The sequence below is a fragment of the Urocitellus parryii genome, chromosome 13 (genome assembly GCF_045843805.1).
Source record: "Urocitellus parryii isolate mUroPar1 chromosome 13, mUroPar1.hap1, whole genome shotgun sequence".
NCBI lineage: Eukaryota > Metazoa > Chordata > Mammalia > Rodentia > Sciuridae > Urocitellus > Urocitellus parryii.
The window spans coordinates 70,345,540-70,372,730 of NC_135543.1; the positions used below are offsets into that span (position 1 = coordinate 70,345,540).

Sequence of the window (27,191 nt, forward strand, 5' to 3'; positions counted from 1 at the left end):
AATACTCGGCAGATTGTGTCGGTCTCTGAAGGCAGGGCAAATGCTTGGAGTCATATCTCAGGGAAGACCCCACTCCACAGTCGCTGATGGACCCCCTCCCCAGGCAGTTATCAAACAGTCCTTCTCCTGCTGTGTTAGACAACACCCAGCAAACAGAGGAACCAAGAAAAAGAAAAAGAGATGTGTGAACACGGAATGACAGGGGGTGGGGGTGTGGCTCGTGGGACAGTGATCTCCTGGTATTCCAGAAGCCTGGGTTCCGGCCCAGCACCCAAAACAACAACAACAACAAACAATCTCAGATGTTCAGATGTGCTTGTTGAGGGATTCTCATTTTTTGGAGAAGTACCCAATGTCCAAGCATAAAAAAGCACTACTGAAAATGGGCCTTGTGGTGCCTGGGGTCCAAATCCATCTATTTCCAAAAGACCAGGCTCACAGCCAAGGGTGAGGCCTGCAGGGTGCTCTTAGTGTGAGCACACAGACTCCTAGACTTCAGTAATCCTAACAGACGATCTCAGCTTAGCGATGCCTGCATATCTGACTTGTGATATCTCACAGGCAAAACTGCTTGAGATAAGCAGAGGTTTATTTTTAAATATGTCTAAAAGTTATCTTTCTCTGGTGCTAGGGATCTCTGGTCCAAGGCCTTGTGCATATTAGGCAAGTGTTCTGCTCCTGCTCTGGGTCCCCAACCCTGTCTAAAAGCTATTTTCAAGGAAAACATTAAGTGACTCAACTCTGTAGCCAAATTCATAAAAAGGATGTTTCAAAAAAGAGAAATATCATTCATTTTATTTGTTCTAATTAGGCATACATGACAGTAGAATGCATTTTAACACCTTAGTCATAAATGAAGTACCACTTCTCACTCATCTGGTTGTGCGTGATGTGGAGTTACGCAGGTCACGTAGTCATATACGCACACAGGTTAATAATGTCTGATTCATTCTGCTATCATTCCGACCCCCAGCCCCTCCCATCCTTTCACTCCCCTCTACCAAAACCCCTCTGTTCTCCCCTCCTTATTGTGAATTAGCATTCGCCACATATCAGAGAAAACATTTGGCCTTTGATTCTTTGGGACTGGCTTATTTCGCTTAGCATGATAATCTCCAGTTCCACCCATTTACTGGCAAATGCCATAATTTCATTCTTCATTAAGGCTGAGTAATATTCCATCATACACCCCCCCACCACACACACACAGAAGCCACAGTTTCTTTCTCCATTCGTCTGGTGAAGGGCACCTAGGTTGCTCTGTAGTTTCGCTTCTGTGAATTGGGCTGCTCTAAACATTGATGTGATCACAGAACTACATCACGCTGATTTTAAGTCCTTTGGGTGTAAACCTAGGAGTGGGACCACTGGCCAGATGGTGGTTCCATTCCAGTAAAACAGAAGGGTCATTCTAAGGGTCTGTTTAGCAGCTTCCCTGCTATGACATCGTGATGTCACTGTGCCCACTGTGGAGCCCCAGGCCCACTCGGCGCCCCTCCCCTGTCCTGTGCTCCTGGCCTAGGAATTGACCCCAGGCACCCCATTTCTCAAATGAGAAGGAGCAGGGTGGCCATCCTGAGCCTCGCTCCTCATGCCTCCACCCCTTGCTGAGTCTGTCCTCTCTAGTCCCTCCTGGGCCACAGGGGACCCTACCTGAGCTTCTGTTGACTCCCATCACCCAGCCCTTTATGCTGTACCCAAAGGCATGTCACTGCTGACCATGACCCGGGTAGAGGGCACGAGTCCTCCCTCCCCCTCGTCTGGCCAATCCCTCCCTGCGGGCCTGTGTCTCTGTGCCCATCACCACTTCCAGGGAGGGCTGCACCCCACGAGCAGTACCACCCCTCTTTTCTCCCAAGGCCCTGATATGAAACAGCATGGTATTTGCTCATGACCTACGCACTTCCCCCCACAGACTGTAGATCATCTCTAGATGATTGATGCAGATACTCTAGAGTCGAACACTGTAGTGTTGAAGGAATACTGACAGGGGAACGCGGGTCCATGGTCAACACACACAACTTTTCCTCTGAATACTTTCAACCTGTGCTGCATTGAATCCCAGAACACAGACCCCACAGATGCGGAAGGCTCACCACCTCCAATGCCTGCCATTCTCAACACTTCCCACAGGATGCCTGGGGAGCAGTGGCCATCAGCTGGGAACAAGTCAGGGTGGACCCGAGCGGGGGCAAGAGAGAGGAGTGGAGCCAGCCCTCGTCCTCAACTGCACAAAGACCTGCCGCCAGGTTGTCTGCTCACACTCAGGCCATCCAGCTCACAGGAAGCCCAAGGGCAGCTCCAGGACAGGCTCCCTTGGAGCCACAGGGATTGGCAGCATGCACAGCATACAGAAGCCAGACAGAGGGCATCAGGCAGAAGCGCTAGGAGCCCGGGGTCCTCTAAGACCCTCAGCACAGTGAGAACATCAAGTGGGGTCTCAGTTATTTTAGACCAATTAATGGGGAATCAGATAAAGCTCCCCTGGGCTTGTGTACTTTGTCACTCCCTGTACGTGGTGCCCTCCTCCTGGGCCCACTCAGATCCCAGCATGGGATTCAGAGAGCACGGCTTCAAAGCCCCTATCTCGCCGCCTGCTCCTGTGTACCCTGAGTGAACTTGGCTTCATATCTTCAAACATCTCTTCATGTCCACAGAGGGGACCAAAAGCTCTCCTGGCCACCCATGAAAACCCTCAGATGCCGTGGATCTAGGACTGTCACCAGTGGGGTGACGATCTGAAGGTGTGTGTAGGAGGGTAGAGGCGGGTCCCGCCCCTGCCCCATTCCCCTTCTTTCTGTGTTGGGGACAGAGTCTGAGTGGGAGGGACCAGCCTCTTCCCAGGACCTGTCTCCCCTCTTCTGGTGCTGCCCCAAGTCCCCTCTCCAGGGCAGGGACCCCACATTATCCTGGGCACTGGGCAACCTGGGTCTCTCCAGTCACTTTAGGTCCATGTATTTCTTTCCTGCTCTCTGGGTTCCCCAGTTCTCTGCCTGCAGCTGGATCAGGGGTCTCAGGCTGCCGGGGAGCCCTCTGTGAGTCGGCTGAACAAGCGTGAGACCCGCTCTCACACTCTGAGGTCACCTCCCCACCACGCTGAGGCAGAACATGGGAGGAAGGTTGACCGATGACAATGACTTGGATCCCTTCCCCATCTGCCTAGGACCCCAGGATGGATGAGAGATTCGGAACTGAAAGGGCCATGCCACCTGGCTGTGTCATCAACACCTGGACAGTCCCCTCAGACTCCAGCTGCCACGCGGAAGTAGGTCTAAGAAGATTCTGGACTATTTCACCAACCTTGGTTTTCAGGAGTGTAAAGATGCCTAGATGTGCACTAGGAAAAGACAGCTTGTGTTTTGAAGAAATTTATCAGATGTTAAAGAATTCAGGGGGGAGGTAATTTCCTCAAATACAGCATGATGGCTGTTTTAAAAAGCGAACCTTACTCACCAGTCTGCACCGTGAAACCATTTCAGTAAACAAGAAGGTACAGTAATGTCCCCTTACCCACCAGGCACATGTGCTACGGCCCTCAGTGGATGCCTGAAACCTTGGACAGTGGTGAGCCCTATAATTTAACGCCTTTTTCTCTTAACAGAGCAGTCACCACACACTCTGGCCTTGCCTTTGCCCTCTGAGATGTGACAGCAAAATCAGCATGAATATCTTTTCAAACCTTCCTCAACATTTCACTCATTCCTTCTTAGCACAGATCTTAGAAAATCTAACATATGATTTTCTTTTCTTTATTAAGTCAAGAACTTTCTACCTTTTCACTTATAAGGGGTATTTTATGGCTTCTTTTTGGCATACGTGTCTGAATTATCAGCCTCGTTATTTTTGTGCTTGCGGGCCATTATGAAATAAAATAGGGTTACCAGAATAGAAGCATTACAACCACAATGGTCCAGATGATAAACTGCTGAGTGACTGATGGGTGGGTAAGGTATACAGTGTGGATACACTGACCAAAGGGCTGGTTCATGTTTCAGGTGGCAGGGAGCAGAATGGTATGAGATTTCATCAGAACACTCAGAAGAGTGTGCCCTTTAAAACTTACAAATTGGAGTTGGGTGCATTGACTTGGGCTTCAGGAGACCCAGGTGGGAGGATCTCTTGAGCCTGGGATTTCAAGTCCAGCCTGGTCAACATAGTAAGACCCATCTCAAAAAAACAAAACAAACAAAAAAAGTTGAGAATTGTTTATTTCTGAAATTTCCTTTTAATATTTTCAGATCGCAGACAACCGTGGTTAACTAAAACTGCAGAAAGTAAAAGCTCAAATAAGGAGATACTCTCTGTGTGATTAACTCTTCTTAAACAGTCATTTGCTATCCTGGCCATGGAGGATTCAGATCCAAGACAACTCCAAGACTTGGCCTGGATCTGAGCAGGACTCTCAAGGCCACCAAGGTTTGGAAGGCTGTTTGGTATTTGTGGGGCCAGGAGGAGAACAGCAGCCACAGTCTTGGCTCAGGCCATGTGAGATGGCCCACAGGCCGGCTTCCTGGGAGGGTCCCTAACAGGTGAGTGAAAGCTGGGAAAGCGTTGGTGGGGAAGACCCAGGCGGCAGCGGCGGTGAACTTTCTACTGACAGGTAGATGCCTCCTTAATGCTATCTGTCACAAAACCACAGAATAAAAGACACCAAGTGCCTTACTGAGCGCTCACTCCGTGTGGGGCCCTGTGTTGCAGGCTTTCTGTATAACATGACAGTTTGACCCTCGTAAAACCCCAGTGCGGATGCACAGACCCCATTATACAGGTGAGACCCGGGGCTCGGAGAGACGGCACGTGTGTGTCAGGGTGGCTCATCTGGACACTAGGAAGAGCCACCCGTGGCCCCAGACCCCGCCACACTCCCCCTGACGGGGCCAGAGGCCTCTCACCTCAGGCCAGTATTTCTCGTGCCCCGTTTCTCTATATGGAAGAGACACAGAGAGAGAAAGAGAGAGAAGGGAGAGAAGGAGGGGAAAGAAAGAGAGCTCATCATGCTGGTGCACACCTGTGACCCCAGAGACCGAGGAGGCTGGCGCAGTAAGACGGCGGGTTTGACAGCAGCCCGGTCAACACAGCAGGACCCTGTCTCAAAATAAAAGGGCTGTGGATGTGGCTCAGTGGTAGAACACCCCTGGGCTCCAACCCCAGTACAGAAAAAGAAAAGGAGGGGGAGGGGGAGGGGAGGGAAGGGGGAGGGGAGGGGAGGGGGAGGGGAGGGAAGGGAGGGGGAGGGGGAGGAGAGGGGAGGGGAAGGGGAAGGAGGGGGGAGGGGAAGGAGAGGGGGAGGGGAGCGGAGGGGGAGGGGGAGGGGAGGGGAGGGAAGGGGGAGGAGAGGGGAGGGGGAGGGGAAGGAGAGGGGGAGGGGAGCGGAGGGGGAGGGGGAGGGGAGGGGAGGGGGAGGGGAAGAGAGGGGGAGGAGAGGGGGAGGGGAGGAGAGGGGGAGGGGAGGGGAGGGGAGGGGGAGGGGAGGGGAGGGGAGGGGGAGGGGAGGGGAGGGGAGGGGGAGGGGAGGGGAGGGGAGGGGGAGGGGACGGGAGGGGGAGCAATTCCTTCTCCTTGGAGATTCCTAGAGCTGAGCTCTGGGCTGGGGCCGCTCACCGGCATAACCTAAGCACGTCTCTGCTCTTTACAGCTCCCTGGTCCCTGTGAGAAGAAACAGCGTGGGATGTGATTTCTTCCCCTTTTCCTCCCTTGCCTGCAGGGCCCTGTGTCTCTCCTTGCCGAGGGAGTGGACACTGCCAGGCTGGCCACTTCCTGGATGCACTCACTGTCCCCAGCAGCCATGGCTTTGCACCTGGGCATCTGGTGGGAGGCAGGGCTGTCCCTTCAGACATGAGCATCTCCAAGTCCTTCCATTGGTCACAGAGACCCAGCAGGGCAAGGTTCACCCAAAAAGCTATCTCAGGTGAGTTAGATTAAAAAAAAAAATGAGCGTGCCCCGCAGTGGACAAAACCTGGCTCCCGCAGGCCCTGTTCCTGCACCCCGCATCCTCCTTCCTGGTCACAGACCTGGCACAGGTCTGACTGGTGCAGGGCTTGTGCTCTGAGATGCCTGTGTTAGAAGAGACTGGGGCTGAGGTCCCCAGCCCCTAATGCCCAATGACCACAGAAGGGAAAGCAGGACATCAAGTGGCAGTGTGCAGAGAGGAAGGCAAAACCCACACTCGATAACCACAGGCCGTGTTCTAGGAGCGGGCGATATATTTAGCCCAGCAGGATGTTTGTGGGTAAACCAGCATTTTGCTGTAAATAAATTTCTGCAAACTAGAGAGTTTAACAGGGGATTGCAGAAGCTCATTTTGCCCGAGTATTGGTGAGAGAGCTGTTTTCCTAACACCAGCTCAGCACCACTCTGGCTTCACAGAGGCCCTTGACAGAAGGCTTGGGAGGCCCTTCTGGTAACTGGTATTGCCAGCGGCTTGAGTGGGCACTGCCAGGAGCTCAGAGAATCTTCTCCCAGGAAGACCAGCAGAGAAAACCCGCTCCTTCATGTTAGAAAGGTGTGGGATGTGCCCCTATGCCCCTGTGCCTACCTGGCATCCAGGCTAAAGTCCTTCTGTGACAGGTCACCACAACAAACTGTTCCCTTAAGAAGCATTTACAGCCAGACACGTTAGCACACGCCTGTAATCCCAGTGGCTCGGGAGGCTGAGGCAGGAGGATCCCATGTTCAAAGGCAGCCTCAAGATAACTTAGTGAGACCCTGTCTCAAAATTAAAAAAAATAAATAAAAGGGGTTGGGGATATGCCTCTGAGGCCAAGCACCCTGAGTTCAAATCCTGGTTTAAAAAAAAGAAAAAGAAGAAGAAGTGTGCAGAGGCTCTCTAAATCAAGAGCTCAGGTCCACAGTGGACACACACCCTGGGACGGACCAGACTGATCAACTCTCCCTGCACTTTAAGTCCAGCGACGCACACAACAAACACACATCCCATCGAGGTGGCTTCTGTACATTTCCACAGTGGTCTCTCCCGCAGTTTTGCTGAATTTTGTTTTGATTCATTTCATCAGCCTACAGATAGGTGTGGACGGGGCTGGAGAACCCATGTGACTAGAGACCCCCACCCTGCAGGAAGATGGGGTGCCTGCTGTAGGGAGCTGCGATCAGGAGGCCCATGGTCAAGTGTAACCGAGGAAGCTGTTCCTGCCACTAAAGGGGGGCCCAAGTCCCCTCTTCTGGAACCTGGGCTGACTTACAAGACCCATTTCCCAATGGAGACGTGGAGCCTGAGATGGCAGAAGTTCTCAGGCAAGACCACAGAAAGCTTGGAGGCCTCTGTTTTGGGGGAACTCCTGTTATCTTAGTGCATTTTCTGCTGCTATCTGTTGTTAGGAGACCAGTTTATAAAGAGCAGAAGTTTATTGGGTTTATGCTTCTGGAGGCTGGGAAGTCCAAGAGTCTGAGCCAGCCTTGGGTCAGGGCCTCCTTGCTCTATCATGCCCTGGCAGGGAGCGCCACGTGATGAGAAGGAGCCAGGGTCAGCTCGGGTCTCTCTAGAGCTACCACTAAGGCATCATGGGAACCCCATCCTCACGACCTCATCCGACCCTAATTACCTCCCAAAGACCACACCTCCAAATACCATCCACAGAGGAATTTGAGGATTACGTTTCCAACCCATGAACTTCTGGGGGACACATTCCAACCCAGACAGGCTGAGAAGGGGCCCAGTATAGGTGTTCCAATCAAAGTGCCTCCTGAGCTCCCAGCCAAGAGGCGACATCCCCAGCCACCATCTCGGATGATCAGCCCAGACAAACCCCAAACTGACCATTGCCCCAACTTGACACCTCACTGAATCTACAGAGGAGACCCCGAGAAAAGAGCCCCCAGCTAAGCTCTTCCTGCATTCCTGACCCGTGGAGCTGGGAGCAAAGCTAAATGGTTGTTTGAGGCCCTGGATTGGGAGTGGTTTTATGCTACAATGGCTGGCCCAGACACCACGGGGGTGATGGCCAGGGGCCCCTCACTGAGACGTTGGGAGGGGAAAATTCAAAGGAAGGATTCCGGAAGGAATTAGAACCTCAGGTGTCTGTGGGTTGAACAAAAGTATGGGAGGAGGTGAGGTGAGGGGGTGACCCAGGAAGCGGAAGCCCCAGTGAGGGCCCAGAGGTGAGAGAGCTCTGTCTCCCTGGGAAGAGGTCAGGAGGAGAGACAGGAGAGAGGGGAAGGCAGGAGCCAAGACGGGCTCATACCAGGGGACCGACAGGCTGGCTCCTACCAGGGGACCGACAGGCTGGCTCATACCAGGGGACCGACAGGCTGGCTCAATCCCCTGCACCACCTGCAGCGTGTGGTGGAAGAAGACGTTGCCCACACTGTCACCCACACCCTCTCCGTGGACTGCAGGACGCTCCCAGAGCCTGGGGCAGTCCCCTGCCTGTCTCTGGTATATGATCAGGACAGGCACAGCTGGGGACAGGGTCACACGCCTTTGTTTCAAGGCATTTCTTAAGGACACACAATCAGGGTGGGGGTGGCCTTGAGTTCCCCAATAGGAATGACAGGGCAGCTGGGAAAGCCAGGTCCCACTGTGGCTGGGGAATGTGACCCCTCAAACACAGGCATGGAACCGAGAGGAGGTTCAGAGACCCAGAGGGAGAAGAGTCAGAGTCCAGGTTCCCTGACAATCGGCCAGATCTGGACTCTGGGACAGAAGAAGCCCGCGACCTGGGAGAGGAGCGGTCCAGCACCAGCCTGGGCTAACAGGTGGTGTTTTGGGGGGTCTAAACTCCATAAAAGCATACTCTGCCGTTTGAGGGTGACAGTTACACTTCTCAAACTGTAATGCACACCCACATCACGGGCGGGATCTAAAAGGCAGCTTATGCATCAGGAGCTCTGGGGAAGGCCCAGGATTCTGAGTTTCCAACAAGCTCCCTAGTGTCGCTCATGGTGCTGTCCACAGGTCACACACTGAGCGGCAGGAACGAACAGAAGCCATCCCAAGAAGGTGGGCCGCAGTTTGCCTGAATTCTCACCAAGGTTTAGAAAACAGACAAAATACTTGGGTCCATAACTAAAAAAATAAATTTTTTTTTTAAAAAAATGAATGGCATTCATTATTCCAGGAAACAGCAATAAAACTGGGAACAAATCAAATGGTTTATTACTGAGATTGCGCGATAGCTGTGTATTCGTTTACTATTATTGCATAACAAATAATAAATTTCTAGGACTGCCTAACAAACTTTACAGCTTAAAACAACACCCATTTATTATCTCCCAGTTCTGAACGTCAGAAGCCCAAGCCGGCCCAACTAGGTTCTCTGCTCAAAGTTGCAGAAGGTCAAAGTCCAGGTCTGTTGTCTAGAAGCTCAGGGGAAAAAAAAAAAAAAACCAGCCATATTCAGATCCTTGCCCTTCTGGAGTCCCCATGTCCTGCTGGCTGTGAGCCTGGGTGTTCTCGGCTCCTTCAGATCTCTCACCCAGGTCCTTGTCCCACAGCCTCCTCATCTCAAAGCCAGCCATAGAGATCCACTGTCAATCTCTCTAATTTCCCTTCCTGTTATCAGCCAAAGAAAACTTGGCTTTCAAAGGACTGATGATGAGTTTAGTCTCATCCAGATAATCTCCCCATTTTTAAGTCAACTGGTGAATGACCTTAATTATCTGCAAAGTTCCCTCGTTCAAAGGAATCATCCTGGGAGTCACAGGAGGAGGCTCTCAGTTCCGGCAGGGGAAGCTGCACTGTGTGGCGGTGGGGGGGGGGGGCACCTTAGGATGTTACCTGCCTGGAGCTGGAAATGGGTGCCTTGGGTGACTGCCCAACGTGAATGCAAACACCATCAAACAACTAAAGTGGGTGATCTTTAATTGCATAATCAGAAAGAATCCAAGATCAATTTCCCACTCAGCAGGATTTATGAACAGGGGTCAAGAAAACATAAGGGTGTCTCTCTCTCTCTCTCTCTCTCTCTCTCTCTTAGTTGTTGATTGACTTTTATTTATTTACTTATACGTGCTAGACAAGTACTCTACCACTGAGCCCCGGCCCCAGCCCCAGCCTGGGTCTCTCAAATAAGCAAACCAAACTGAAAACCCAAGTTTAATTTGCATTGTCTCTAGAATATACTAGTCATAAAGAAGAAGAAGAACATCTAGATAAATTTTTTTCTGTTCTCTTAAAAACACTCATCTTGGGCTGGGGATGTGGCTCAAGTGGTAGCATGCTTGCCTGGCATGCGTAGGGCGCTGGATTCGATCGATCCTCAGCACCACATAAAATAAAATAAAGATGTTGTGTCCAAAGAAAACTGAAAAGTAAATATTAAAAATTCTCTCTCTCTTCTCTCTCTCTCTTTAAAAAATACTCATCTAAGATGATGCTTCTTAGAAAAATGATTTATCAAGATTTAGCCTCATTTTCATCCTCTAGCACCAATTTCCTGGAGGACAAACTTTACCAAAAAAAGCTAGAGGTGATACTTAATGCCAACACTTACATACACACTCAATAAAAATGTAAGATATGAATTGATTTGTACCATTTTGAGCAAATCCAATGTGTGACAGTCCAATTCGAAAGAAAATAAGTCTTTACGGAAAGAATAAACCTTTTTGTTAAACTTTTAGGAATTGTCTTCCGCTTGAAATGGTGAGTCATACATTATTTCCAATAGGTCACAAGAACATTTTCCTTCTGTTTTTGCGGTGTGAAATTGTACATTCTGAGATTCCTTTCTGCAGAAGGAGTGTCAATAGCTCATTTCTTTTTATTGCTGCCTGGTATTCTTCTGTAGTGGACATACTACAGAGTAATTATCCACTCACCTGTAGAGAGACATTAGGGATTTTCCTATTTGGAGGTGTTGTGCAAAAATATTCACTATAGCTAGGTGTAGTGGTGCGTGCCTATAATCCCAGCAGCTCAAGAGGATTGAGTTCAAAGCCAGTTTCAGCAACTTAGTGAGGCACTAAGCAACTCAGTGAGACCCGGTGTCTAAATAAAATACAAAAAAAAAGACTGGGTATGTGGCTCAGTGGTTAAGTGCCCCTGAGTTTAATCCCTGGTAACAAACAAACCATTCACTATATATAGGTCTTTGTGTGGACACACACACACAAATACCTAGAAGTGTAGAAACTGGATCATATAACAAGTTTATGCTCAACTTTAAGAATCTGTTCAATAATTTTCTGAAGTGTTTGTATCCCTTACAATCCCACCAAGACTGATTTGGTCTTGTTGGTTCATGATTTTCATCCAGGGACTGTGTAAGGATGTTTCATTGCAATTTGGTTTGCTTTACCCAGGAAAAACGATGATGTTGAAAATCTTTTCATGTGTTTTTTAATTTAACTTTGGCCATTCTCATCTTCTTTGATGAAGTGTCTATTTAAATAATTTGCCTTTTTCATGTTGGATTTAATTGCTATTTATATATTATGGCTATGAATTGTATGTCAGACCCAATATTGCTAACATGTTCTCTTATTCTCTGACTTGCCCTTTGTTTACCTCATGGTAACTTTTGAGGAGCAAACGTTTTAAGTCTTTGATAAAATGCAATTTATCAATTTTTACGGTTTGTGCTTTCTGTATCCTGTGTGTAAAAAAAAAAAAAAAAAAAAAAGTTTGCCTACTCGAGGTCACAAAGATTTTCCCCCATATTTCTAGGAGGTTTTTTGTTGTTGTTGTCATTTTTGTTTTGTTTTGTGGTGCTGGGGATTGAACCCAGGGCCTTGTGCATGGGAAGCAGGCACTCTGCCAACTGGGCTATTATGCCCAGCTCCTAGGAGTTTTATAATACCACCGTTATAAGTTAATTAGTACACGAACAAAATCAGGGAAGATGCTTATTTTCCTCACATATAGTTACTCAGTTGTTGCAAAGACTTTTCTTTCCTTATTGAATTGATGCACATCTCGATCCACGGGCGTTGATTCGCCTGTCTCTGACGAGCTCAGGGAGTCTGTCCTTGGAGCAGGATTACGCCACCTGAGCACTGCAGCTTTGTAGGACGCTTGCAATGAGGTAGTGCCAGCCCTCCAACTCTGCATAAAGTGCTTTGACTAATCTAGGTCCTTTGCATTTCCAAGTAACTTTTAGAATCAGCTTCTCAATTTCTACACAAAACCTTGCTGGTATTCTCCTTGGGACTACGTTGAATCTATAGATGAGTTTGAAGAGAAAGGATTTCTTCTGTCTTAATGTTATTTAGCTTCCAATCCAAAGGAGATCTGGATGCCGTCCCTTCATGGATTCAGGCCTTTTAAAGTGTCTCTTTAGCAATATTCTGTGATTTTCTTTGAAGAGGACGTGAGGACTTACATATTTCTTACATATATGTTAAAATATTTTATTAAGGTTGTTATAAGTGGAGTTTTAGATTTTTTCATTTTCTGATTCTTCACTCCTAGTATGCACCTATGCAATTGCTTTTGGTTTTGGTTTTGGTACTAGAGATTGAACCCAGGGTTGCCTAACCACTGAGTCACATCCCCAGCCCTTTATTATTTTTTTTTATTTTTTTTATTTTTTGAGACAGGGTCTGGCTGAGTTGCTTAGGGCCTTACTAAGTTGCTGAGACTGGCTTTGAACCCATGATCCTCCTGCCTCAACCTCCTGAGTCACTGGGATCACAGGCATGCACCACCATGTCTAGCACAATTGTTTTCTTGTTGTTTTTTTTTAATATCCTGCAACTTATAGCAGCAAAATGCATTTTGATTCATTGTACACAACTGCAGCACGACTTTTCATTTCTCTGGTTGTCCATGATGTAGCATCACACCCTATGTTCAGTCTTACGTGTGTCGAGGGCAATAATGTCCATCTCATTCCACCATCTTTCCTGGTCCCAGGCACCCTCCCCCACCTCCCTTCCCTCTGCCCAAAGGTCCTCCATTTTTTCCCCTGCCTTCCCCCCTCCTCCTGTTTTGGATCAGCATCCGTTTATCAGAGAGAATGGACAGAGGTAGAGAATATCATGCTAAGTGAAGTAAGTCCATGCCAAATCCAAAAGCCAAATGTTGTCTCTTATTCTACTAGTTTTGTAGGCGTCTTGAGATTTTATATATGTGACCAATCATGTCATGTTCTAATAGAATTTTACTTTTTTCCCCACCAATATTTATCCCTTTTACATCTTTTTCTGGTTTTATTGCTCCAGTGAGGTTCTCAGAATGGTGTTGACTAAAAGTGATGAGAGAGAGAGAGAGAGAGAGAGAGAGAGTGTGTGTGTGTGTGTGGGGGGGGGGGGGAGAATCCTTATCTTTTTCTTGATCGTAGAAAGTACTTGATGTTTCGAGAGTAAGTACCAGGTTGGCTCTAGGTTTTTCACAGATGCCATTTATCACGTGGAAGAAATCTCGTTCTTTGTTTAGTTTATTGAAGAAAGAAACAATTCCTCAGTCAGAGTGAGATTTAACCCTTCTCTCTCAACCACAAATCGATTAATTAGAAAAAGTGTCAGGAGACACAGGAGTTGCGTATCAGCACTGCACATCTGCATCTAACTGCTCCTCCTTTCCAAGTCCACGGAGAAAATTCACTAAGACAGATTATGTGCTGGGTCTTAGTATGACTCCTCGAACTTTTTAAAAATATCTGAAATCACACAGAATCGGCTCTCTGACCACAACAGAATTAAATTAGAAATCAATAACATATCCAGGAACTCCCCCCACCCCCATGTAGCATGCTGCCAAATAAGCCAGGTTTCAAAAAATCAATCACAAAGAATTTAGAGACTATTTCAAATTGACTAAGAACAGAAACAAAACACAGAGAAATGTATGGGAATCACGTAGAGCAGTACGAGGAGGGAAATTCATGCTTTCAGAGACTTACAGTAGAAAAGAGGAAACGTCTAAGATCAAGAACCTAAGACTCCACCTCAAGAGGCTAAACACAAACTAAAACCAAAATGGAAGAATACAAACCAACAAAACAGAAAACAAACATTAGGGAAAAAAGACAAAGCTAAACCCAGTGTTTTAAAAACAAGATAACAGATAAATTCAAAACTAATGAAGAAAAATGGAAACAAAAGACAAATCACAAGTATCTGCAATGAAAGACTGGTTACTGCTTCAGAGACCGTAGATCTTAAAAGAATCACAAGGTGATTTTGTAACTGGATGCCAGTCATTTTGGCAAATGGATGAAATCAAGAAATTCCCTGACAAGTATATTGGCCAAAGTTTACACGAGATGAAGAGGAAAATCTGAAGAGCCCTGTGTTCATGAAAGAAATCGAGCTCGTTGTCGTCATAAACCTTCCCCCCCAAGGGAACTCTGGGCCCAGATGGTTTCGCAAGATTTTCATCAAATGTTAAAAGAAATGATAAAACTGATGGTATACAAACTGTTCCGGGAAACAGAGGAGGGAACACCTCCCAGTGTTTTATGGGACAGGCCTAACCTCACTCCAAGACATTACAGAACATTACCAGAGAAAAAGAGAGATCTTGGTCAAAGCATTCAAATGAACAAGTTCACGGTCTCATGAGAGTCTCAGTGTCTATGGCAGCTCCATCATCACAGAAACGGCTCGCTGATGTCAGTGACTGAATCTCGTTAAACTGCATTCCATGGTGTATTTTAGGAGCTTGTCATATTTGGTAATGCATTGCTTTTATTTTTTTTTTTAAGAAAAAAAATATGGGCGAGGGAAATAGAAAACCAAATTATTGGCTTAACAGAAATTCAAACGTAGTAACTAGAACATTTGAGAAGCTGCATGTGGTGGGAAGGGATTCAGAGCAGAATGACAGAGAAAAGCAGCAAGGAGGAAAATGGTCCCACGCTCCTTTTAACTGTGTGCTCTGCAGAATTTTATAAATGTGTGCATGGGAATTCTTTGAAGTAGGCCCTGCAGTTTCTATTTTGGCAGAGGCTCTTCATGTGGTTTCCACCGCAGAGCGAAGGGACCTTCCTTCTCAGAATATCTGCGATAGCGATGTGAGAACCTCTTCATCTAATGATTAAGAATGGGCGTTGGGGGCTGGGGGTGTGGCTTAGTGGCAGAGCACTTGCCTAGCATGTGTGAGACCCTGGGTTCCATCTCCAACAACTTGAGCAAAAAAAGACAAAGAAAAAAAAATCAGCACATTACTGGAAGAATCAAAATCAGTTCCAGGACTTGGATCATATGAACATACCAAGCTCTCCATCATGCCCAAGAACCAACACCGACTTACACACACACACACACACACACACACACACACACACAGTTAGTAGGAGATGAAAATCAGGATGCACGGTCTGATGAAGGACTTTCTGGCTGTCAATTTGACAGCCCTGGAGCTTAATAAGAACAATAAAAAGAGTGTTCATGTCTAAAATAGAAATAAGCCTGGAGAATTTCTGTGCACGGCTACCCAGTCCTATCCCAGTGTGGGCGACTGACCAGGCCACTGACCAGGCCACCTGCAAACAGCCCATTTCTGCTCTGTGACAAGAAAATTGAGAGAAGTGTTTTATAGCAATTGGATATTTTGCAACATCAAAGAGGGTGACCACATCTTAGTAATCCTTGTCTGTTGTGTTTAACAAAAGCACTGGTCCAAGACAGATTGGGGGAAAAAAAAACGGTGCTTCCCAAAGATTGATTGTGACACACAGTTCTAGAATAGCAACTCCAAAGGTTGCCGATTCCACGAGTAGTTATTTTTCATTATTGTTCTTTTTCGGGGGGGGGGGGGGCTACTAGGGACTGAATTCGGGAGCACTCGACCACTAAGGCACCTCCCCGGCCCTATTTTGTATTTTATTTAGGGACAGGGTCTCACTGAGTTACTCAGCACCTCACTTTTACAGAGGCTCATCTCCTGTCTCTGCCTCCTGAGCTGCTGGCTCTTTTCTATTTTTTGATACAGGATCCATCCATGTGGCCTAGGCTGGCCATGCACTCCTGAGCTCAAGTGGTCCTCCTGCCTCTGTCCCCCAAGTGGCTGAGACTACAGGTGCCCACCACCACACCCAGCCGTGGCCATCAGTGATATTTAACAGTATCAGCTTCTCGGTTGAAGTGAAAATAGGTTTGCTCTCACCTTCCATTGGGTGTTGGCTCATTGTGCCAGGAGATGACAAAACCAGGGGTGTATCAGGACCATCAGCTCCACAGGTGAGATCATTTGTGGACCCAGGAAGAGGCAGGAAGAGGATCAAGGAGGCAGGAAGCTCCGACCACACAAAGGCTGGGTTTTAATTTTCCTGCTGAGTAGAGAACTCCTCACAGCCACCAATGTGGCCTGCCATGGGGCTCACCGGCACCGCTGCTTTGGCGGGCAGCCATGCTGAGTGCAAAGATTCATCTCAGCTCAGATCTTACAAGAGCGCTTGAAATTTTGTTTTTGTGAGTCAGCTCCAAGCTTAACATGTGGTTATCTACAGATGCGAACTGGAAATGATATGCTCTTTCTCTTTTGCAATCTCTACAGCAAGCTGGCGGGCGCCCCAGTGCCCTGGGATCACCAACTTGCTGGAGATGGGTTCATCTTCCTGTTTCCACAGAGGTTGCGCTCTACCACAAACACAGCCTGCAAAATGCCTACCTGGCTCCGAAATGCACCAAACCCTACTCTCCCTCACTGCTGCACATTCAAAACCCCTGTGCATTTCAAGGGCATGTCTGATGTCATGATAAGCTCAGCCTGTGGCCAGTCAAGTCTGGCCTGGAAGTCATGAGTGTTTTCTAGGGAAGGAGCTGTGTATCTTGTCTGTGGTTTGGCAAGAGAAATCTATGAGTTGGGTGGATTTGGGAAAGGAGGTAACAGAACTCTAGCTATGACAGGGTCACGCTGCAAGGGTGTAGCTCGGCCAGGCTAAGAGAAGCCACACAGCAGGGCAGAAAATCAACAGGCAGCACAGGTGTGGGCAGCTGCCAGGGCCAGGCCGGAAGCCCCTGGATGACCATGGCAGTGCTGGGGGCTGTGAACACCCCTGGCTTGGGACTGTTTTCAGTGGAAGTCCCCTGAGGATCTGGGGACCTACGAACCTTCTCCGGCCATGCTGTTCAGCAGAACTGCCAGGTACTGGCCCAACCATGCCAGCAATGGCTAGTTCATGCCCTGGCCCAGGGGCAGCTGCCACCTGCCTTGTCCAGCTGCTTGGCTCAGAGGGAAGAGTCTCAGCCAAGGAGGAGCCACCAAAGTTCTTTCTTGGTATATTTCAAATAGGGACTGAGAAAATAAGGGCCAGCCCCTCACCAACTTGTATCAGAAGCAGAGACACGAGAGACAGTCCTCGTGTAGGTGCAGGGCTGGTCTCAATGGGCCCAGAGTTCAGCTTCCCCTGTAGGAAGCTTGGTTCACTGCCTGAAAACATTTTGAACCTGACACAGATAAGCACTCTGTAAACCGTTCTGGAATATTGTGTTCATGTTTAATTATTTGGTTTGTTGGATGGACACTGAAAATATTACAATCTGAGGAGTTCGGAGTGCAGCCCAGCGCTAGAGCCCTTGACTAGCAGCCAAAGACCCTGATTTTGATCCTGAGCATCCAAAGAGAATTGTAACTTAGAACAATATTGAGGACGACAATGCTAAAAACTCTTGTTTATCTAACAGTGCTAATTTGGTAAATCATGGGTCTAAGTACTCTGTGGGTTGTCTTCACACGTTTTTGGTTTGTACAAAAGAGATTCAGCTATGAAACAAACTGTGAAGGCCGAGAAATGCATTGACATTTGTTCACAGTGGAGCTTGTACACTGCACAAGATAAACAAGAAGGCTTTACCAAAGGGTAATTACCAAAACCCAAACTGAAACGAGAGAGTCTGTCTCAGTGATCAGATGGGTAGACTTCCACTCCTGGTCAGGGTTGTGGGGAGGGAGGTGCCCTCGGCAGGATTGCAAGTCGGCATGAACTCTGGAGAGGAATTCGATGGTATCCGAGAGAGTTAGGGCTGTGTATCCCCAACCCAGCACCAGTCCACAGCAGAAAGAGTGCAGCAGCCACACCTCAGAACAACATCAATGTCCAACGGACGAAGAGCAGGTGACACAGATAGTCCCAGGGGAAGGTGTGCGGCCACTGACTGAGGAGACATGTTCCTGACATGTCCTGAGACCCAGGCCCAAGGGTAGACCTCTCTGCAGAATGTGGTGACATCATATCACAGACACCATTGTGAGGAAAAAAGTGTGTGTCACAAGCATGTGTGTGTGTTTGTATGCACACATGTGTGCACGTATGTGTGTGTAAATATGCAAGGACTTGTCAGAGTATGTGTGTTCGCATGCATCTGCTTTTATAAACATGGGAAGAAGTCAGGAATAGTCATGGTCATGGTGATAACTAGCAGAACTGAGCTGCACCTGAGCAGTTCAATGTGGACATTCGTGTATGTAGGTGAGTGCTTTGTGGAGCTGGGATTGAACCCAGGCCTCAAGCATAGTAGGCAAGCTTTCTGCCACTGAGCTAACAGCCCCAGCCTCTTTACTTTGAGACAGGTTCTCACCAAGTTGACCAGGCTGGCCTTGAACTTGGGATTCTCCCTGCCTCAGCCTCTGGAGTAGCTGGGATGACAGACACAGGTCCAGCTGGGTAGTTCTAAGCACTTTACACACATCAAGGCTTTTAATCCCTGTAACAATCCCGTCAAGTGGCTTCCCATTGTTGATCCATTTCATAGATCCTAAAACTGAGGCATGGAGAGACCAAGTGAAGCAGCTCAGATGAATTCTGCAGCCAAACAGCTGTGCCCCAAACCCACCGCCAGACCGTTCTGCTCTGTGATGGTGTCCAAACTAGAAAAGGTGGCAGGCCAGGCCAGGAGGCCTTCTAAGTGAGGGGACACTGTGGTGTGTGTGTGGGGGGAGGTCACTCTCTAGTGGCCTTCTAAGTGAGGGGACACTGTGGTGGTGTGTGGGGGGGGAGGTCACTCTCTAGTGGCCTTCTAAGTGAGGGGACACTGTGGTGTGTGTGTGGGGGGAGGTCACTCTCTAGTGGCCTTCTAAGTGAGGGGACACTGTGGTGGTGTGTGGGGGGGGAGGTCACTCTCTAGTGGCCTTCTAAGTGAGGGGACACTGTGGTGTGTGTGTGGGGGGAGGTCACTCTCTAGTGGCCTTCTAAGTGAGGGGACACTGTGGTGGTGTGTGGGGGGGGAGGTCACTCTCTAGTGGCCTTCTAAGTGAGGGGACACTGTGGTGGTGTGGGGGGGGAGGTCACTCTCTAGTGGCCTTCTAAGTGAGGCGACACTGTGGTGGTGTGGGGGGGGAGGTCACTCTCTAGTGGCCTTCTAAGTGAGGGGACACTGTGGTGGTGTGTGGGGGGAGGTCACTGTCTTTTGTGTGAGTGTGCCTTTTACTTTAAGGTCATTACCTCAAGGATGAGATGGCGCTGTGGGGTTTCTGCTCCCGGATGGGGTGGTGCGAGTGGGCTGGGTGGGAGGCGCAGCCCGTGTGACAACACGGAGTTACACAACCTGGAGTGTTCCTTTCACAGGATTACAGCGCGCACCTGAGATGGTGACGAAACCCGGGGGGCCCAGAACTGTCAAACATAAAAAATAAAAGGCCGACACCCCGCCCACACCCTGAGTTACAACCTGCAATCCATCGGGGGAAAGAGCCATCTGTCTGCTTTCCTGACTTGGGTTTTCCACCTGGAGCACCAAGCTCTGAGAATTCCACTCACCTGGGCCCTGGCCCCATCCCCCACCCAGCGTTTGGATTTCTATTTTCTCTTCTGCTACCAAAATAAGAATGCAAACATATTCTGCATGATTCCCACAATCTACGATGAATGCCAAAGTGCTACTACTTGTATCGCAGCCAAGTTCAAGTACAGTGGGCGCAGACAGCTGCTCGCCTCTCACGCTCCCCCGCACGTCCGCGGTGTCTGAGGTTAGAACACAACATCCTCCTGTCCAGGCTTTCAGTCTCAAATTGTTCATCAGATAATTGGAGAAGTCTAAAATGTTTGTCTCAGATACAGAAAAAAATCGTATTTATTTGATCTATTTATTTCTGAGCCGGGGTCTTGCTCTGGAGCCCAGGTTGGCCTGGAACTCCTGGACTTCAGTGAGGCCCTGGCCTCAGCCTCCCGAGGAGCTGGGACTATGGCTGCTGGCCACCATGCCCAGCTAGATGCACATTTTCCCACCCTAGGGAACCTGGCTCCTTTGTTACAGGCTAGAGATAGGACGTTCATGCTCTGGGAACCGAACCTAGCACTTTGAACTTTTTGTGAAGTTTAAAAGTGTTAGTTGATGGAAATTCAAACACGTTTTCATTCACGAAATCAATGACTTGCCATGTCACAGTCAATGGCTGAACCATGACAATAATGGGAAATATTAAAATATACCCATACACCTAGTGTGGTTTTACACGCCTGTAATCCCTGCTCCTTGGGAGGCTGAGACAGGAGGATGACGGAGTTCAAAGTCAGCCTCAGCAATGGCAAGGCGCTAAGCAACTCGATGAGACTCTGTCTCTAAAGAAAATACAAAATAGGGCTGGGGATGTGGCTGAGGGTCTAGAGTCCCTGAGTTCAATCCCCGGTACCAAAATAAATTAATTAATTAGGAATAATAAGGACTAGGGAGGTAGTGCCGTGGTTAAGTGTCCCTGGGTTCAGTTCCTGCTACCAAAGCAGATCCGCTTCTTCCAGGGAGCCACTGCTGGGGTGAGGGGTCCTGGGAATGCCCTCCACCCCGGCACCTGGTTGAACGGAGTGTGACATCACCAGGTAGCCACCAAGGACCCTCAGGGAAGAATGGCCTTTATCCAGGAAGCGCCTCAATAAACCCTAAGAAGGAGGGGAAGTCCCAGGGGCTCCCCAGGCAGGGTGGCGTGGACTCTCTCAGTCTTCAGGCAGCCAACAGGAGGAGAAAGTAACTCTTCTGCCCAGAACGAGAGGTATCTGGGGACGGGAAGGGCCAGAGGGCAGAAGCCCCGGGTGCTCAGGAGCAGGTGCGAGGCCCCATGAGCACCAGGGCACCTGCATGACAAGTCCCTGAACTCGGGGGCCATGCCTTCTCTGTGGTCCAGACAGGCTCAGGACGTCCACGGGACCCCAGTCGACACAGCCCCCGGGACCACGGGGCCCAGGCTGGGCTGCCTGACCCGGGCCACACCAGGCGGCACAGGCCATGCAGCCCGCCTGTCCAGGGATCAGGGGCCAGGAAGGGCTGTGCAGCGCTCTCGGCTGGGCTCCGGCCCTCTCCTGCGTGTGGGGAGGGGCTGCCGGTGTCTGGCCATGCCCACTGCCCACTTCCTGCATGGCTCTTCCTTCCTTGTCTTGGCCACCTGGGGCTAGTACCTGCTTCCTGGGACAGGGTGGGTACATCAAATGACAAAAAGGGACCCAGTGTGCCAGCAACCTGTGAGGGATGTTTATTAAACGTCAGGCATGAGCTACGCCTTGTCCACGCCTGTCCCATTCCGCCCCTGAAGCCTAGCACCTGCTCTCTCTGCCCTTCGGCCAACAGAACCTGGCAGAGGTGACCCTCTGGGTGTTTTGAGCCCAAACCTTCAGAGGCCACGAGTTTCTCCCTTCTCTTGATTCAAGCTCAGCCACCATATTGCAAGGACGTCCAGGCCACATGGCAGGACACCCTGGAGGAAGGGAGGCTGGCTGGGACACTCTGGCCAGGGTGAGCTCTGGGCTGAATGTGGCCACAGAGCAACCCCGACTGACTCCAAGGGACAACAACTGCCCAGCTGAGCCCTGTTCAAATTCTCATCCACCACCTCGTCAGGAAGAAAACACTGTGTGGTTTAAGCATCAAATTGGGGGACGGTTTGTGACACAGCAATAACTGAAGTGCCCTGAGGTCCCCCCTGTGATTCCAGGCTCCCAGAGAAACAGGTACACACACTCCTCATGGAGTACGTGAAGTGGCTGACGTACTCCCTACGGTGACAACGCATTCAACTCACCTGTAGTAGTTTTGCTACAGCCAAATACCTAAGATTGGGTGTTTTAATATTTCAATGTTTTCTGGGTTTATTTAGGTCACTGTTTTAAAGGCTGAAAGTCTAAACAGGAGGGTGCAGGTGGAGTGAGGGGTCCCCGTCTGCATTGCCTCGTGGTGGATGGCATCACGGCAGGCACACAGACCTGAGGGCTCATTCAGAAAGACGTGGCAGGTTTGACTTATAATCTGCTCTTCAAGAACACACTCGGGTCCTTAACCCCTCTCTAGGGGCTGCCTCCAGGGACCCAGCCCTCTCCCACCAGGCCCACCTCCTAAAGGTCTCCCCTCCTCACTGGCCACCCTTCCCACACACAGACCCTGGGGACACACAGACCACACTGGAGCCACAGCATGAGTGTTGCTCCCCCTGCCCCTCTCCATTGCCGGACTTTCTCATAAGAATCACACTCCTCCCTGGAGACAGGTACCAGTCCCCTGTCCCGGACTCAGGCGGGTGAGCTGAGATGTGGCATGGCCTGGACCCCAGGAAGCAGCTCACGGGTCAGTCTGCCTTGCCCACACCAAGACAGTCATTCTCTCCAGGGACCAAAGACCGTCGCAACGTCATGGGTCTATTCCATTTCACTTCCTAAGAACTATGCCCTTTATGTATTCCTTTTTAAAATTTCATTTCCTCTAAATATGATACATGTGGGACCTAGACTTGTGCATGGCGGCGTTTTTAATTATTTGGAAACAGTTGAAAACCTCTGCTTCTGTGATGGCATCCGACAGCTTTTCTTGTCACTGTGATGAATCCCTGAGAAAAACCACTTGGAGGAGGAAAAGTGTATTTCAGTCCACGGCCGGCAGGCTCCAAGACAGAAGGGCACAGTGGAGGAAAGCCACTCGCCTCGGGTGGCTGGTCAGCAAAGACAGAGGGCAGAGAAGGGTCAGAGAGAAGATAGACCCTTCAGGGCTCACGTCAGTGACCTTCCTCCATCTGGGCCTGACACCTCCCTATGATGGTGTCAAATATGAACCCCTCAATGGGTTTCCACCAATGAGCTCAGAGCCTTCATGGTCCAATCGTTTCCCAAAGTCTCACCTCTGATCATGGCTGTACCAGGGACCAAGCCTTTGGGGGACATTCTAGATCCCAACCACCATGGCGGTGTGCTTTGGGCCTGAAAGAAAGGGCCGCTAGACTTGTCCTGATGGTTCAGTGACACTCAGGTCACCATTATCTCCCTCAGGGCCACTGCCAGAAGCAGGCCTGTCCGAGCACACCTTGGTGTCTCAAGAACCTTGGCCCCTCTCCTGGGCAGTCGCAACGGACACCCACCTTTTGCAAAATGCACGCCCAGGGTGGAGTGGGGAGAGGCCTGCAGGCTTCAGTCCCGGCTCAGCCTTGGAGAAGTTCTCGGGGTGATGGAGCTTCCTCTCCCTCTTTGACCTCTTTACAAAGGGCCGAATCACATCGATTCGCCGGCTAACCTGAGACCTGTCCATGACTGGCCAGTCTCCCACGGGACTGAGAAAGCAAGAGCTGCCAACACTTTCCAGGTCTGAGAGTCGCCCAGGGCACGTGCCAGGCCCTCACCATCCCCTCTGCCATGTATCTCTCGGGTGACTTGACAGAGCGGGGCTGGTGGTTCTGGAGACAGCTTGAGTTCCTCTGAGACCCGGGCTGGCCCAATATGGCTCTCAGGTGACACTCCCCATCCTCTTCCTTTCTGTCTTCAGATATGCTACCTCCCCCAAGCCAGGAGAAATCACTTTCCTCCTCAGTGTGTGTGTGTGTGTGTGTGTGTGTGTGTGTGTGTGCACGCGCGCTACCCATGTGTGTTATGGGGTAGGCGTAGGAGGGGAGAAACAGGGCCAAAGGGGAAGAGAGGAAGTTGCTAAGCAGTGGAATCCCAAGTTCTATTGGCCAACGGTCACCAGGAGCTGCCTGCAGTTGGGGGGCCGTGCTTAGGTGCACGTGAGGGTGAGGAGGGGACTCTAGGAGCAGGTGCCTATGTCAGCTTTGGTGCTCCTGAGTCAATACAGCTGGAGTCACTTCCCGCTTATGTGGGACAGGGCCAGCTCCTGCACCTTGACCACTGGAACCAGCTGGAGCCAGGAGAGCAGGGAGCAGATGGGCAGCACAAGAGCTGGCTCCGGTCTCCAGTGTCGCGGTGTGACCTTCACAGGGGCCCGGGTCTGGGGACCGCTCTGCGCTCTGCTCTTCACTCAGAAACACGATCCGTGTTCAAGAGAGCCCCTCTCCACACGAGCCAAGAGCTCTGCTCCCTCTCCGACTTCTCCTTAGGTTTCCAGCCACCTCTTTCCATGCAGAAGCATTTTATAGAAAAGGCTCTTGACCCATCACCAGGCTGGGGACCACGGCCCTCTGCTGTTCCTGCCTGCTACACACTGCTTCCTGCCACAAAGCCTACATCAGATTGTCATGCCTCAATGTCCGAGGGAAGTGACTCCAGGACTCCCCTGAGATGCCAAGTCCACAGACGCTCAAGTCCCTTAAAAGAAATAATGTAGTATTTTCATGACCTACGAACATCCTTTCCTATGCTTTACATCATGTCTAGATTGCTTAGAACACTCAGGACAATGTAAATGCTATCAAATCATTGTTATACCAAATTGTTTAGAGAGAAATGACAAGAAAAAAATCTACACGTGTTTAGTACAGGTGTCATTGTTTGGGTTGTTTTTTTTTGTATTAAATAATTTCAATCCAAAATTGGTTGAATCCTTAGATGTGGAGCCCTCGGATGCAGGAGGCTGCCTACCAGGTACAGAAGCCGGAGCACACCTGGCGTGGTGCCCCATGCCTGTAATCCCAGCAACTCAGGAGGCCGAGGCAGGAGGATCACAAGCCTCAGCAACTTAGCTAGACCCTGTCTCAAAATAAAAATTAAAAGGGGCTGGGGTAGAAAGCTCTGGAGTAGAAAGCCCCTGAGTTCAATCTTCAGTAGAGGGTGGTAATGGAGGGGTGGAGAATTAGGAGGAAGGAAGAAGAGGAGGAAGAGGAGGGGCGGAGGAGAAGGAGGTGGAGAGGGAGCAGGGGGAGGCTGAGTTTTCACGTATTTTCTCAAAGCCCAGCACTCTGGGCTACTGCCGCCCAAGTCAGCACCAGGTACTGAGCTCCTCTGAGGCCCATCCCATCCAGTAAGGTTCCCCTGAGCTCAATGCCACCGTATCTCCCACCACAATCCTGAAAGATGCTCCCAGGCCTGGCCTCTCCCCTGCACCCTGTAACAGGCCCAGGGGTCTGGTCTCCCGTAGTCAGAGCTGGGTCCGGAGGAGCTCACCTGTCTCAGCTCTGCTGGCCCAGAGGGGCAAACAGTTGCTCCCCGATGTGGACAGGGGCAGGTCTCAGCCATCTGGAAGTCTCTAGAGCCACAGAGGGCCATTTGTTGACACTTCAAGATATAGGGGAACTCAATGACACACTTTCTCTAAAATAAGAAAGTCTACAAATTCCTCAACCAGCAGATATTGCTGACAGCTTTGTTTTTCAACCCAGCAGGAGTAAAAAAGAAGCTGACAACTTATTTTTGCAGGTTATGCTCATTCAAGTCTATTTTTAGACCTTTTTCCTAAAGTCAGTACACCAGAATAGCTTTGGTTTGAAAAATCACCATCTGTTTCTGAGCGCTGGGCTTAGTCTCACAGGGTCTGGGGCCACATACCTGACCCATCACAAGGCCGTAGCCCCCAGGGACTGGGAACAAAGTGGGGGCTTGTGTCTGTAGAAGTGGTGTTTAGGGAATGCACTAAGAGCAGTCACGGGCGTTTTAAATATCCATTAAACTATTAATACGTGCTATTTATAAATGGAGAGCCGCACACACAAAAATGCCCTTGGCTTTTAAAAAAGCAGTTCAAATAATCCCTGTATTTAAATAGGTTTCTAATAAAAAGGCCATCCAACCTTATCTGGGTTGTTGAGATAAAAATTAACCCATGGAAAAGAAAGCCTACTCAGAAAGCTATAAAAGGACCCTGTCACCTCCCCCCTTTCTTTTTTCCGGTTGATGGTGGCCCCTCCGTCCCTCTGTGGCCTCTGGTGACTCACGCTTTTCTATGGAAATACAGTTGGTGCCTGAAACACAGCAGGAGGGTGCAAAGCTGACCTATGAGTAACTGGCTTGGAAATGACGTGAGGCGTAGGTCAGAGTCACATGCCGCCCCTCCAAGAGCCAGGCGGGGGCGGGGTGGGGGACAGTGCAGGGAGGGGTGGAGGTGGGGGGGTCCCACTGCCCCTCGGACCTGACCCTCTGCCACAGCTCCAGGTTATTTTTAGCTTCCACTAAACTTAGCTCACTCCACCCTCTTGAATAGGCTAGATCCTTAAATACCAATTCACTCTTACAGGTCCAAAGCATTCTGCGAGGAACAGTGTAGATTGAATTGCTGGAACAGGCATTCATCACTTTACCACCCAGATAATAAACACCTCCTCTTCGGCCAACAAGGACTTGGAAGGGGTTCCTGGGGACCCTTAAGGCATCATGTAGGGACCCTGGTGGTTTCCCAGGAGAGCTCTGTGTCCGTGAGGCTGAGAGACCCCCCACGGGGCACAGAAAGGGAGCCTCCTAGCTGGCACTATTTGGGGTTTGGGACCTCCGTTTTCCAAAACAATGACCAAAAGGAAATCTCTCCCATACACACACCCCAGATACAACAAGGAGTGCTTGTTGAGTAAGGCAGCACCAGAAATGATCCCAAGTGAAATTATGACACAGGATTTTATAAGCCACTCGGCAGAGCAAGTAGCTTCTTATCTGCATTCCAGGAAGTAGTCTGCATTTCGTCACCCTGGCCTTTCAGAGCTGCTTGCACGTAGGCAGCCTGTGGCCACCGAGGACCTGCTATCTTTGCTCCGCTGCTGGGCTGCACCGCTTCCCCAAGAATGGCTCCAAAGTCAGTGCTGAACCGTTTTAGTGTTTGTTTGTTTTTTCCCTTTGGTGCCAGGGGTTGAACCCAGGAGTGCTTCACCACTGAGCCCCAGCCCCAGCCCTGTTTTGTATTTTATTTAGAGACAGGGTCTCACAGAATTACTTAGCACCTCACTTTTGCTGAGACTGGCTTTGAACTCCCCCTCCGCCTGCCTCAGCTCCTGAGTCACTGAGATTACAGGCATGTGCCACTGTGCCCAGCCCATTTTATGGGCTTTCAAAGAAGCCCGTAGGTGGGAAAGGAACCAGGGACAAAGAAGTCCTGGGTTTGCAAGCACTTACCCTGAGAAAGCTCTCTGGGGTGGGGGTAGGGGCAGAAAGCCAGCTGCCAGGGTCTGAATGTCACTCTACCAACCACTTCTCCATTCACCAACCTGCCTGCAACTGCCTGCCACAGA

The 27,191-nt window shown here is 49.8% G+C and overlaps 1 long non-coding RNA gene across 1 annotated transcript in view; it reads right to left on the reverse strand.

Annotated features, from left to right (window-relative positions):
* The window catches only part of LOC144250012 (uncharacterized), a 38,857-nt gene extending 13,615 nt beyond the window's left edge, over nt 1–25,242 (reverse strand). Inside the window, exon 1 of the long non-coding RNA XR_013342378.1 lies at nt 25,144–25,242. This is a non-coding gene — a long non-coding RNA (uncharacterized LOC144250012). The remainder of the gene's footprint in view (nt 1–25,143) is intronic.
* Nucleotides 25,243–27,191: the final 1,949 nt, after the last annotated feature.